Here is an 11,684-nt window from a genome sequence, read left to right as displayed (position 1 = left end):
ATGCTAGAAAGCAACTGATGCTCTCCCTGGTCTTTCCAAGAGAATTTTGTTTTTCATTGAAAAGGAATTTGAAAGCACTGAGCCACTGGATCATTTGTTCATAGGAAATGTATGCACATACATAACATGTAAATTTATATAACCTTTTAGTGTTCAGATTTACTCTATTAAGTCCTTACTTATTCACATTGTTTTGAATCATTCATGTAGCTTCAAGATTTTGATGATGTGGTAGGGTAGGTGTGAAAGGCCAGATCTGACTTGTTTGAACATAAAACAGGTAAAATATTTTGGCTGGTTATGGCTGGTTTAAATGCTAAAGGGTGAAACTGCAATAATCAAGAATTCATTAATCTGGCAGCAATGATCATTACAGGACAGTGACATGAACCTGGCAAACATGATTTGCATAACACTTGCCTGATTAGTTATCTTGGCCCATAGTATATAGGTCAGTCAGAGCTGATTTTCAGTGGTAAGATGCTGTTATACTGCCTTTAACCATTTTGATACCAACCATTCTGAGACTGTCTGTTTGAAAGTGATCTTAATTAAAACTGTTCATTAAAATGTCACGCTAATTTACTTACCAAACAAAGGCAGTATATTTCAACAGATATATGATAAAAATAGAGTTAAAGTGTTTTTATCATTATGCGCTCTTTTTCAAGCCTAGCCAGGCTCATGGCCCCGTTTTCCCGGTTTCTATGGCATATGCGTTCACCCCAGCTGGACGGGATGCCAGTCCATTGCAGCGTTACTCAACATCGCTTGACCACCGATGCTAGCGTGTTTACGTCCCCGTAACTTAGTGGGTAGGCAAAAGAGACTGATAGAATAAGTACTAGGCTTACAAAGAATAAGTCCTGGGGTCGATTTGCTCGACTAAAGGCGATGCTCCAGCATGGCCACAGTCAAATGACTGAAACAAGTAAAAGAGAATAAAAGAGAACATACACAACAAATTTGAGAAAAAAACTTATAGTTAATAAATGAATTATAAGCATTTTAAAATAGGGAGTTTATTTTCAATCACCCTGTATACACCTGTGTGTGTTTATGAAACAAATGTATGCATGGTAGGGAGAAGAAGTTATGACTGCAGGAGATGACAGTGTGGAGACGTTGGTAGAGATAAGAAATGGAGGGAGGGGGAGAGGAGAGGGAGAAAGAGAAGGGAAAAACGAGAGAGAAAGAAGTTTGCATGATAAAGATAGGAAGGAGATACCAAGGAACTTAGGGTCCACTGGAGAAGATTGTGTGTGTGCGTGTACACATTAATGTACACACAGATACAAGCATACATATATATATATACACACACATGTAAATACACAGACAAAAACATATATATATATATATATATATATATATATATATATATATATATATATATATATATATATACACACATATAAACAAATATTCCTATGTGTGTGTGTGTGTGTATATATATATATATACATATATGTGTATTACACACACATGCACACATATCCAAACATTCATACGCACATGCACACAATTTATTTGCCACAAGTGTGATGAATGAGGCAACATTACAAGGACGCATCACAAAGATGGCTGATGGTGGGGAAGATGGCCTCGATAGTTTAAGAATTGGGGTTTAGAGGGTGGCATGTACCATCTTCTAACTCAACCCTATTATATATATATATATATATATACTCTTTTACTTGTTTCAGTCATTTGACTGCGGCCATGCTGGAGCACCGCCTTTTAGTCGAGCAAATCGACCCCAGGACTTATTCTTTGTAAGCCTAGTACTTATTCTATCGGTCTCTTTTTGCCGAACCGCTAAGTTACGGGGACGTAAACACACCAGCATCGGTTGTCAAGCGATGATGGGGGGACAAACACAGACACACAAACACACATACATATATATATATATATATATATACATATATACGACAGGCTTCTTTCAGTTTCCGTCTACCAAATCCACTCACAAGGCTTTGGTCGGCCCGAGGCTACAGTAGAAGACACTTGCCCAAGGTGTCACGCAGTGAGACTGAACCCAGAACCATGTGGTTGGTAAGCAAGCTACTTTCCACACAGCCACACCTGATATATATATATATATATATATATATATATATATATATATATATATATATATATATATATATATATATATATATATATATATATATATATATAGAGAGAGAGAGAGAGAGAGAGAGAGAGAGAGAGAGAGAGAGAGAGAGAGAGAGAAGCTGGAGTAAAACAATTTCAACCTAGTTGGAAATCTACACAAGAAGAAGCTATCTTGTCCTCCTCCTCCTCCTTAACCATTCCCATCATCTCCTGTGTTTTGATGTTTTATTCTTTAATGTGAGATAAGGGAAAGCGAGGAAGAGGACTTTGGCACAGGAGGAGACAGACAGCAGACAGGGGGGAGGGGTGGGGGGAAGGATTCTTCCCTTAATTCTCTCCATCATTCTGTGTACACCAGCGAAAAAAGGGGGAATCTAACATGTATATATTTACACACACACAATTATACATACACGCACATATATACACACACACATATGTACACACACACGCACACACATATACACACACACACACATACACATATATATGTATACACACACATACGAGGAAGAGTCAGAAAGTAATGCCATTAAAAACCACATTACTTTTTGAACCACTTTTATGTGTGTGTATGCATGAATGTGTGTATGTCTGTGTACACATATACAGCTATATGCATACACATGTATGAGTATGTATATATAGTCCCTCTCTTTTACTCTTGTAATTGTTTCAGTCATTTGACTGCGGCCATGCTGGAGCACCACTTTTAGTCGAGCAAATTGATCTCAGGACTTATTCTTTGGAAGCCTAGTACTTATTCTATCGGTTTCTTTTGCCGAACCATTAAGTTACGGGGACGTAAACACACCAACATCGGTTGTCAAGCGATGTTTGGGGGACAACCACAGACACACAAACATATACACGCATATACTAAAACCCTCAAGTTAGTACCCCAGCATGGCCACAGTCCAATGACTGAAACAAGTTAAGTGTAAAATATCATTGCAAGTCATCATTTGATGTCCATCATACATGCTGGTATGGGTTGGTCAGTCTGTCGGAATCTGATGAGCTGTGAAAAGTGGGTTTGGGCAGAGTTAATTTAAATGACCCATGGTATTCCGCTGGTATTGACTTCAGTTAATCCCAATGGCAGCAAAGACAAAGTGAAACAATGAAATTAGAGAGAATTAGCAATGGTGGCCACGACCAAAAGCTAATGAAAATGATTATGTTAACTCTTGTTCTTTTCTCATTTATTAAGTGATATCATCATCATTTAATGTCCATTTTCCATGCTGACATGGGCTGGACGGTTTGACAGGAATCGACCAGCCAGAGAGCTGCACCGTGCAACAATTTTCCATACCTGAACATGCCTCCACATTATTGAACATCATCAATATCAATCTGTGATTGTGCATTAATAAATTTAAAAGAACACTATCATTAGGCACTAATTACATTTGGGCATGGAAAAAGCTGTGTGATGAAGCCTCCTTTGCAAACATGTGGTTTTGGGTTCAATCCCATAGCACGGTACCTTGAAAGTACAATAACCTCAAATTGAGTGATGGCTTGTGAAAGAGTTTTAGTAGGTAGAAACTGTGTGGAATACTGCTTAAGCATCCCGAGAGAAAGGTTGGGCATAAGAGGCATCAGATGTGGTGTTGTAGAGAGACGACTGCACTGGTATGGTCGTGTGATGTGTATGGACGAAGACAGCTTTGTAAAGAAGTGCTGATCTCTAACTGTGGAGGGAACCCTGTGGTAAAGGTAGACCTAGGAAGGAATGGGACAAGGTGGTGAAGCATGATCTTTGAACTTTGGGCCTCACAGAGGTAACAACTAGTGACCAAGACCTTTGGTGATATGCTGTGCTTGAGAAGACCCGCTCAAGACAAGTGAAATCGTAGTCATGGTTACGGTGTCACTTAAATGGCACTCGTGCCTGTGGCATGTAAAAAGCACCTTTCGAGAGTTGGGTCTCATGGAGGCAAAGGGGTCAATGCTGGTGGAATGTGAAAAAGTACTTTTCAAGTGTTGGGCTTTATGGAGGCAATGACGGGGACCTTTGGCATTATGCCGTGCTTGAGAAGAAGACCCATCAAGCCAAGAAAAATAGCAATCATGGCAGATGCTGGTATCACATAAATGGCACCTGTCCTGGTGGCACATAAAAGCACCCACTACACTCTCGGAGTGGTTGGTGTTAGGAAGGGCATCCAGCTGTAGAAACTCTGCCAGATCAGACTGGAGCCTGGTGCAGCCCTTCCAGCTTGCCAACCCTGGTCAAACCATCCAACCCATGACAGCATGGAAAGCAGACATTAAATGATGATACATAATTCAAATTTACAGAAAAGACGAAGACAGGTGTGGAAAGAACAAGCAGGTGTATTAGCTTAACGCTTGGGAAGAATGGTAAAGTCTTTGCTCTTCGATAAAAAGGGATGAGAGGGGTGATAATGGAGATAGAAAAAATGTGTAGGGACCAACAGTTCAACATGATGTGTGCGTCTTCCGCGAAACGAAGGCCTTGCTTTACTGTGCAACGGCCCAAAAATTGCTCACTTCTTTTGCTTGGCTGTACGCCATTATACGTACACACACCGAAAGATCGCAAGATAATGTAATTTTCGATATGCTATTTATAATTAAATAAAAAATGGAATGGTCACGACTGGAACGCCTTTGATTGCCTAGTTGTTGCTCTGTATCTGAACAACATTATTATCACAATCTGCTCGCGCCTCCACACTATAATCCCAACATTATCATGAAATACTATCAGACGCTCACATTAAATAAACAACATTATCAGAAACCAGCGAGGGCATTTTAACGTAGTCGCTCAATGTGCTAGAAATAGCAGCCACAGTGTTAAAAAAAAAACACGGGTGATTGTTTTTCTAGAGAGAATGTATTTACTTTTTCGGCATAACTACAGAGTTGTACCCACCAGACTACAACTCTGTAGTTATGCCACTTTTTCTATGCCTTGTTTTAGTCATTGGACTGCGGCCATGCTTGGACACCGCCTTGACTGGTTTTAGTTAAACAAATCGACTCCTGTCCTTTTATTATTATTAGTCTGGTACTTATTTTGGTATTCCATTAGTAGTTTTTGCAGAACCGCTAAGTTCTGGGGACGTAAATAAACCAACACCGGTTGTCAAGCTACATGGCCACACACACACACAAGGGCCTTCCATACAGTTTCTGTCCCCCCCCCCCAAAAAAAATCCGTAAGTCTATTCGCAAGACATTGGTCGACCCAGGGTTTTAGTAGGAAAGACCGAGCAGTAGGACCGAACCCGGAACCTCGTGGTTACAAAGCGAACTTCTCAACCACACTCATGTCAGCGTCTACGGAAACAAACTGATGCGTCGACCGAGAGTCGAACCCGAATCGGCAGCTTGGAAAATAACAATGCTGTCTGGGAAAACACACAGACAAAAAAGGCAGTTGAATGCCTATGATCATTGGTCTACTCGATCAAGACCAGCCTAGGGCTAAACAACAATAACACGATCAACAGATAACAGAAGTGTTGTGGAGGCAATATTCCTAATGCTATAGAGATAATGACATGACCAGCCTGTTTACAGCACAACACGCTAAGTAGGCGATACATCAACCTCATTCCATACACACACACACACACACACATATATATATATATATATATATATATATATATATATATATATATATATATATATATATATAAGTATACATACAAACATTTATATATACACATATATGGACAGATTATATATATATATATATATATATATATATATATATATATATATAAGTATACATACAAACATTTCTATATACACATATATGGACAGATTATATATATATATATATATATATATATATATATGAGCAAATGATGTGCGCCTATACATATTTGTTACTTTAAATATATATTCATATATATATATATATATATATATATATATATATATATATATATATATATATATATATATATATATATATATATATATTATAGATACATAGTTGATATAAGTTATTTTAAACAGAGATATACAGATATATAAATATGAATTCAGTGCGTGTAATATATACATTTTCTATATATAAATACATACATATACGTACAATAACACAAAATGCATGTGCGTATATACATGCATATCTATGCGTGTGTGTGTGAGTATTTAATGTGTGTATACATGTATGCATATATATTAGCTATTTTACATGCACGCACACACACATATATATGTACAACACCCACGCAATACAAACAGACATATATAAATATATCCATGTGGATATATAATGTGTGTATACATACATACATATATTCATCTATACATATACGTACAACACCCACGCAATGTAAACATACACACACGTATGTAAATATGTATATACATATCTAAGTATGTATAGTTATTTAAATACATGTCTCCCTTTAATTATACAAATACAGGTTATATATACACAGATTATACGCACACACTAAACATTAGGAATACATGTACATGCATATAATACTTGGGTAACGCGGGCATATATGTTAAAAGCATATTATTATTATATATACATATATACACACATACACAATGAAAGCCGCTTATTATTATAATAGATAATGATAGTTGTTATTTTTATCAAAACTGTTTTCTTAGTGATCAACCGGTTATTGTTATCTTACAAGGTTTCGTCCCCCAGTGGTGATAATAAGCGAATTCCGTTGTATGTACGTGTGTGTGTGTGTATATATATGTATAAACATAAACATAGACGTATATATTTTGTTATAGGGGTAATCAAAAGCACACCTCACCTTTTTTACGTATGATTTTTTTCCCGCTATATATATATATATGATGTATATTAATATATATATATATATGTGTATAGACACACGCAAAGATCGATATGAACGTCTATATAGTTTTTAAAAGTTTCTTGCTGGTGTAACTTTTGGTTAAAACAATAATATATACACTTTCTTTTGTGGTTTAATTAATAATTATTATTTTGGACAAAGTCAGTCGTATTTTCCCTGGTATTTGTTGTTTAAAATAAACCACTTGTGACAAAATAACAGCGAAGACGTGAAACTAAACAATATATATCTATAACATATATATGTATTTTTCTGTCTACATCTATAGAGGTTTCTGACTTGTTTTAATCAAGGCAAAACAATCACTAAAATATATTTTCCTGTTTCTTCCTCGTTGCTTGTCTCTGTCTTCTTTCTGGTAAAGCGTATAACAAATAATTGTCTTCAGAAATTTTCGTTAAGCGTGTTTCTGTCGTGGTACTACAGTACCTAAACCTTCGTAAAAAAAAAGTTTTAAGGGGTTGTTTTTGCAGTGAGAGGGATAATATATATATATGTTATGTATGATAATGGAGAAGATGAAGAAATGGGAGCTAGAAACTTAAGGGCAGAAAGGGAGAACGGAGGGGAGGACACACAAAAAAGAACAGTTTAGGCTAATATGAGAGTCAACAAGTCCTGTCAACTAGTTTGAAAGTTAAATAGCTTAGCTGTGTTAGACTGCAGAGGTAAAATTTGAACTAGATAATGCTACCTTCAGTTGTGTAGAAAATAATTAAAACAGCCTATCTTTTTTCTGTAGAGTATATATATATACATACATATATGTAGCTATCTTTTATATTGTGTATATTTATAAAGTAGAGTATCCTACACGCGTGTGTGTGTATACATATATGACGTAAAGTATATATATATTTTATTTGAATATAAACGGTACACGTGCGTGTGTGTATATATATATATATATATATATATATGGTCCCCGAGCACTCTCAGGCGAAACTGAGTAGCAAGAGACTAACTCGCCTAAATTTAAATATTATCTCGAGTGTGGTACCGAATACTTTTTTTCTTTTTTTTCCAAAAGTCAACACGAAACGGATGTGTTCGAAAACTTGCGTAGTGTTGTGTACGAAGTCAGTTCAGAGATAACTTTTTTTTTATATCTATAACATTTACAAGGAAAATAATGTTAAGCTAGATTTAATAAACTATTAAAATATTAATGTCAAATAACATATAAAAAAAAAATTATTACAATTATTATAATTATTCAGCTTGGTTATAAAACTATTTTTGTTAGGCAAGCGTGGTTTTCTAAATAATTATGTGATATTTTGTTTGAAAAAAAAAGAAAAGAAAAACCTTATTGATATAGGTATATATAAATATATAATTAATGCGGATATATATATATATATATATATATATATATATATATATATATATATATATATATATATATATATATATGCGTGTGTGTGTCTCTATGTGTGAATGAATGCGGGGAGGGTGGATTTGTGAGTAAACTTAAGAACTTAAGACTTGAGGAACTAGAATAGAAAGGAAGATATTCGAGGAGAGAATATTATGGAGAGAGAAGCGGAGTTGGTGGGGATTTCGCTACCGTCTTGCAGTGCAAGTTGCAGACTTGAGCAGAGAGTTTGGTAAATTCACACATAGATGTTAAACAGATAGACACACACATTTATATACGTATATATTTATAATATATATATATATATATATATATATATATATATATATGTTTGTGTCACTATATAAGGGAGAGAGAATTGCATATACGTAGATGAAGCAATATATCTGTGTTTGAGTGAGAGATAGAGTGAGGAAGGAAAATGTGTGATGTATGTAGATATAAATGTATGTAAATATATGTATGTGTGCGTAATATTTCTCTTGTTGTTGTTATAAAAGTTCTCCTTGCTCAGTCTTACTGTCTTCTTCTCTTCCTTTTTCCTTAGATGATCCAAAAAATACAAAGTTTAAAGAATTAGCCAGTTTCCGCCGCCGCCTTCTTAAAACACGCAACTTTTTTCAAGCCTTATCCGAAATGTAATTATGAATCTGAAGTTCAAGCGTAACCGAAACACGAATACAAGCTTCGCTCTAATTGGTCATCTTTGTTTACAAACACCAGTCGGGTGGAGCCAGCACCTAACAGCTATTGTTAGAAGCCTGCTGATTAGTCGATTGTTATTTTTAATTAAGTAATAGGTGGGCCTTGCCCGCAACGGTCTTAATATGAATATACATATTTGTATAGAATAATTGTATTTATTATGTACGCGCGTGTATACATACATACATACATACATACATACATACATACATGCAGGTATACAGAGCAAATCTATAAAATTATGTATAAATTCTATTGCATAATATAATTATATATATATATATATATATATATATATATATATATATATATATACACGTATGTATGTATATGTGCAGGAGTGGCTGTGTGGTAAGAAACTTGCTTCCCAACCACATGGTTCAGGTTTCAGTCCCACTGCGTGGCACCTTGGGTAAGTGTCTTCTACTACAGCCTTGGGCCGGCCAAAACTTTATGAGTAGACGTATATACGGCGCAGGAATGGCTGTATGGTAAGTAGCTTGCTTACCAACCACATGCGTGGCACCTTGGGCAAGTGTCTTCTACTATAGCCTCGGGCCGACCAAAGCCTTGTGAGTGGATTTGGTAGACGGAAACTGAAAGAAGCCCGTCGTATATATATATATATATATATATATATATATATATATGTATATGTTTGTGTCTGTGTTTGTCCCCGCAACATTGCTTGACAACCGATACTGGTGTGTTTACGTCCCCGTAACTAGCGGTTCGGCAAAACAGTCCGATAGAATAAGTACTAGGTTTACAAAGAATAAGTCCTGGGGCCGATTTGTTCGACTGAAGGCGATGCTCCAGCATGGGCACAGTCAAATGACCGAAACAAGTAAAAGAATAAAAGAATATACATCTTTTCACTTATCTCTTCTGTCATCGGATTGCGGTCATACTGGAGCACCGAATTGAAGGATTTAGTCAAAGAAATCGATCACGCCTTAGCTTTTCAAGCCTGGTACTTAATTCTACCGAACTGGTATGTTACAATGGAGGAGCAATGGCCCAGTGGTTAGGGTAGCGGACTCGCGGTCGTAGGATCACGGTTTCAATTCCGGGAATGTTTATTAAGCGAAAACACTTAAAGCTCCACGAGGCTCCGGCAGGGGATGGTGGCGAACCCTGCTGTACTCTTCCACCATAACTTTCCCTCGCCCTTTCTTCCTGTTTCTGTTGTACCTGTATTTCAAAGAGCCAGCCTTGTCACACTCTGTGTCACGCTGAATATCCCCGAGAACTACGTTAAGGGTACACGTGTCTGTGGAGTGCTCAGCCACTTGTACGTTAATTCCACGAGCAGGCTGTTTCCGTTGATCGGATCAATTGGAACCCTCGACGTCGCAACGGATGGAGTACCACGGTATGTTACAGGGACGTAAACAAACCTACACCGGTATATATATATATATATATATATATATATATATATATATATATATATAATATATCAGGCGGAAGTAAAGAATACGTACACCACCCGTTTTCAGCATAACAAAACTCTAACCCTAACCCTAAACCCCAAACTTAACGTTAAACACCGGGTTTCGTCTATATATGATATATATAATTAAAAGTCTGTAGACAATTATGTGTGTATGTGTGTGTGGTTAAAAGGTTCTTCTTGCGACAACGTGTTTTCAGGTTCAATTCCACTGTACGGCACCTGGGTGGGGGCTTCTATAGCCTCAGGCTAACCAATGCTTCGTGAGAGAATTTTGTAGGGGAAAACTGTAAGGAAGCCGTCCTGTATGTGTGTGTGTGCGTGCTACTAAGAGTTTCTCGTTCCCGTTCGTCGGGCATTCAAGGCGGTACCACAGCATGGCCGCAGTCGAATAACAGAAGCAAGATAAAAGATATACGAACTGCATACGTGTGTTTGTGTGTGCGTGTAATATGTAAATTGAAATGTCAATTCTTCAGGTATATTTCTTCAGAAATGCAATAAAAATGCAATAAGCTTTTGAATTATATCCGCATTTTGGAAAAAGAAAACTGACCTCTGATTATGTGAAAAACCCTCAAGAGATACCGATCATATAGAAATGCAACAAAGTTTCACGAGCTATGCATAGCTCAGAATATTTCATACCCCTAGCTATCTTCTAAAAAGAACGAAGAAAAAAAAAACGAATCAGATCTTCTATCTAAATATCAGATCAGATAACTTCACTAAATGTCGCCACTTCGACAAGTATCTCACTAACTCATTGGAAAGAAATCATTGTAAAATCAGATCGAATAAATCAATACTTGATTATTTACCCCAAATAATTACTCACCCTTTGTCTCGGTTTCAATGCATTAACAGACACTCCTGACTTCTCAATATGTTTGACTAAAAAGTCTTTGATATTTTCAAGTCAGAAACATTCTAAATGTATTCCCGGATTATCCAATATCTCAGTATCAACATTATTCACCAGAAATGTAATCACTATTTCTCTCTTCAGTTTTAGCACACAAATAGACGCTCGTGATCTCTCTACAATCTATAATAATACTTCATATTTGGTAGGTAACGTTTTCAAACCATTAGCGTTTCATACGCTCTCCTATATATTAGTCTCTCATTTATCCTCTTCTCCTCTACATATACACACGTGCGCACACTCACA

The 11,684-nt window shown here is 36.4% G+C and overlaps 1 protein-coding gene across 6 annotated transcripts in view; it reads right to left on the bottom strand.

Annotated features, from left to right (window-relative positions):
- Positions 1 to 7,043, bottom strand: part of LOC106878581 (protein c-ets-1-A) — a 208,469-nt gene extending 201,426 nt beyond the window's left edge. For all 6 annotated transcript variants that reach the window (XM_089352150.1, XM_089352152.1, XM_089352151.1 and 3 more), the window contains exon 1: positions 6,903 to 7,043. The gene's annotated coding sequence lies outside the window, so the exon portion shown is untranslated. The remainder of the gene's footprint in view (positions 1 to 6,902) is intronic.
- Positions 7,044 to 11,684: the final 4,641 nt, after the last annotated feature.

The sequence above is a fragment of the Octopus bimaculoides genome, chromosome 5 (assembly GCF_046866305.1).
Source record: "Octopus bimaculoides isolate indiv1 chromosome 5, ASM4686630v1, whole genome shotgun sequence".
Classification (NCBI taxonomy): Eukaryota; Metazoa; Mollusca; class Cephalopoda; order Octopoda; family Octopodidae; genus Octopus; species Octopus bimaculoides.
Note: the sequence above shows the minus strand (reverse complement) of the source record. Positions and strands in the feature narration are given on the sequence as shown.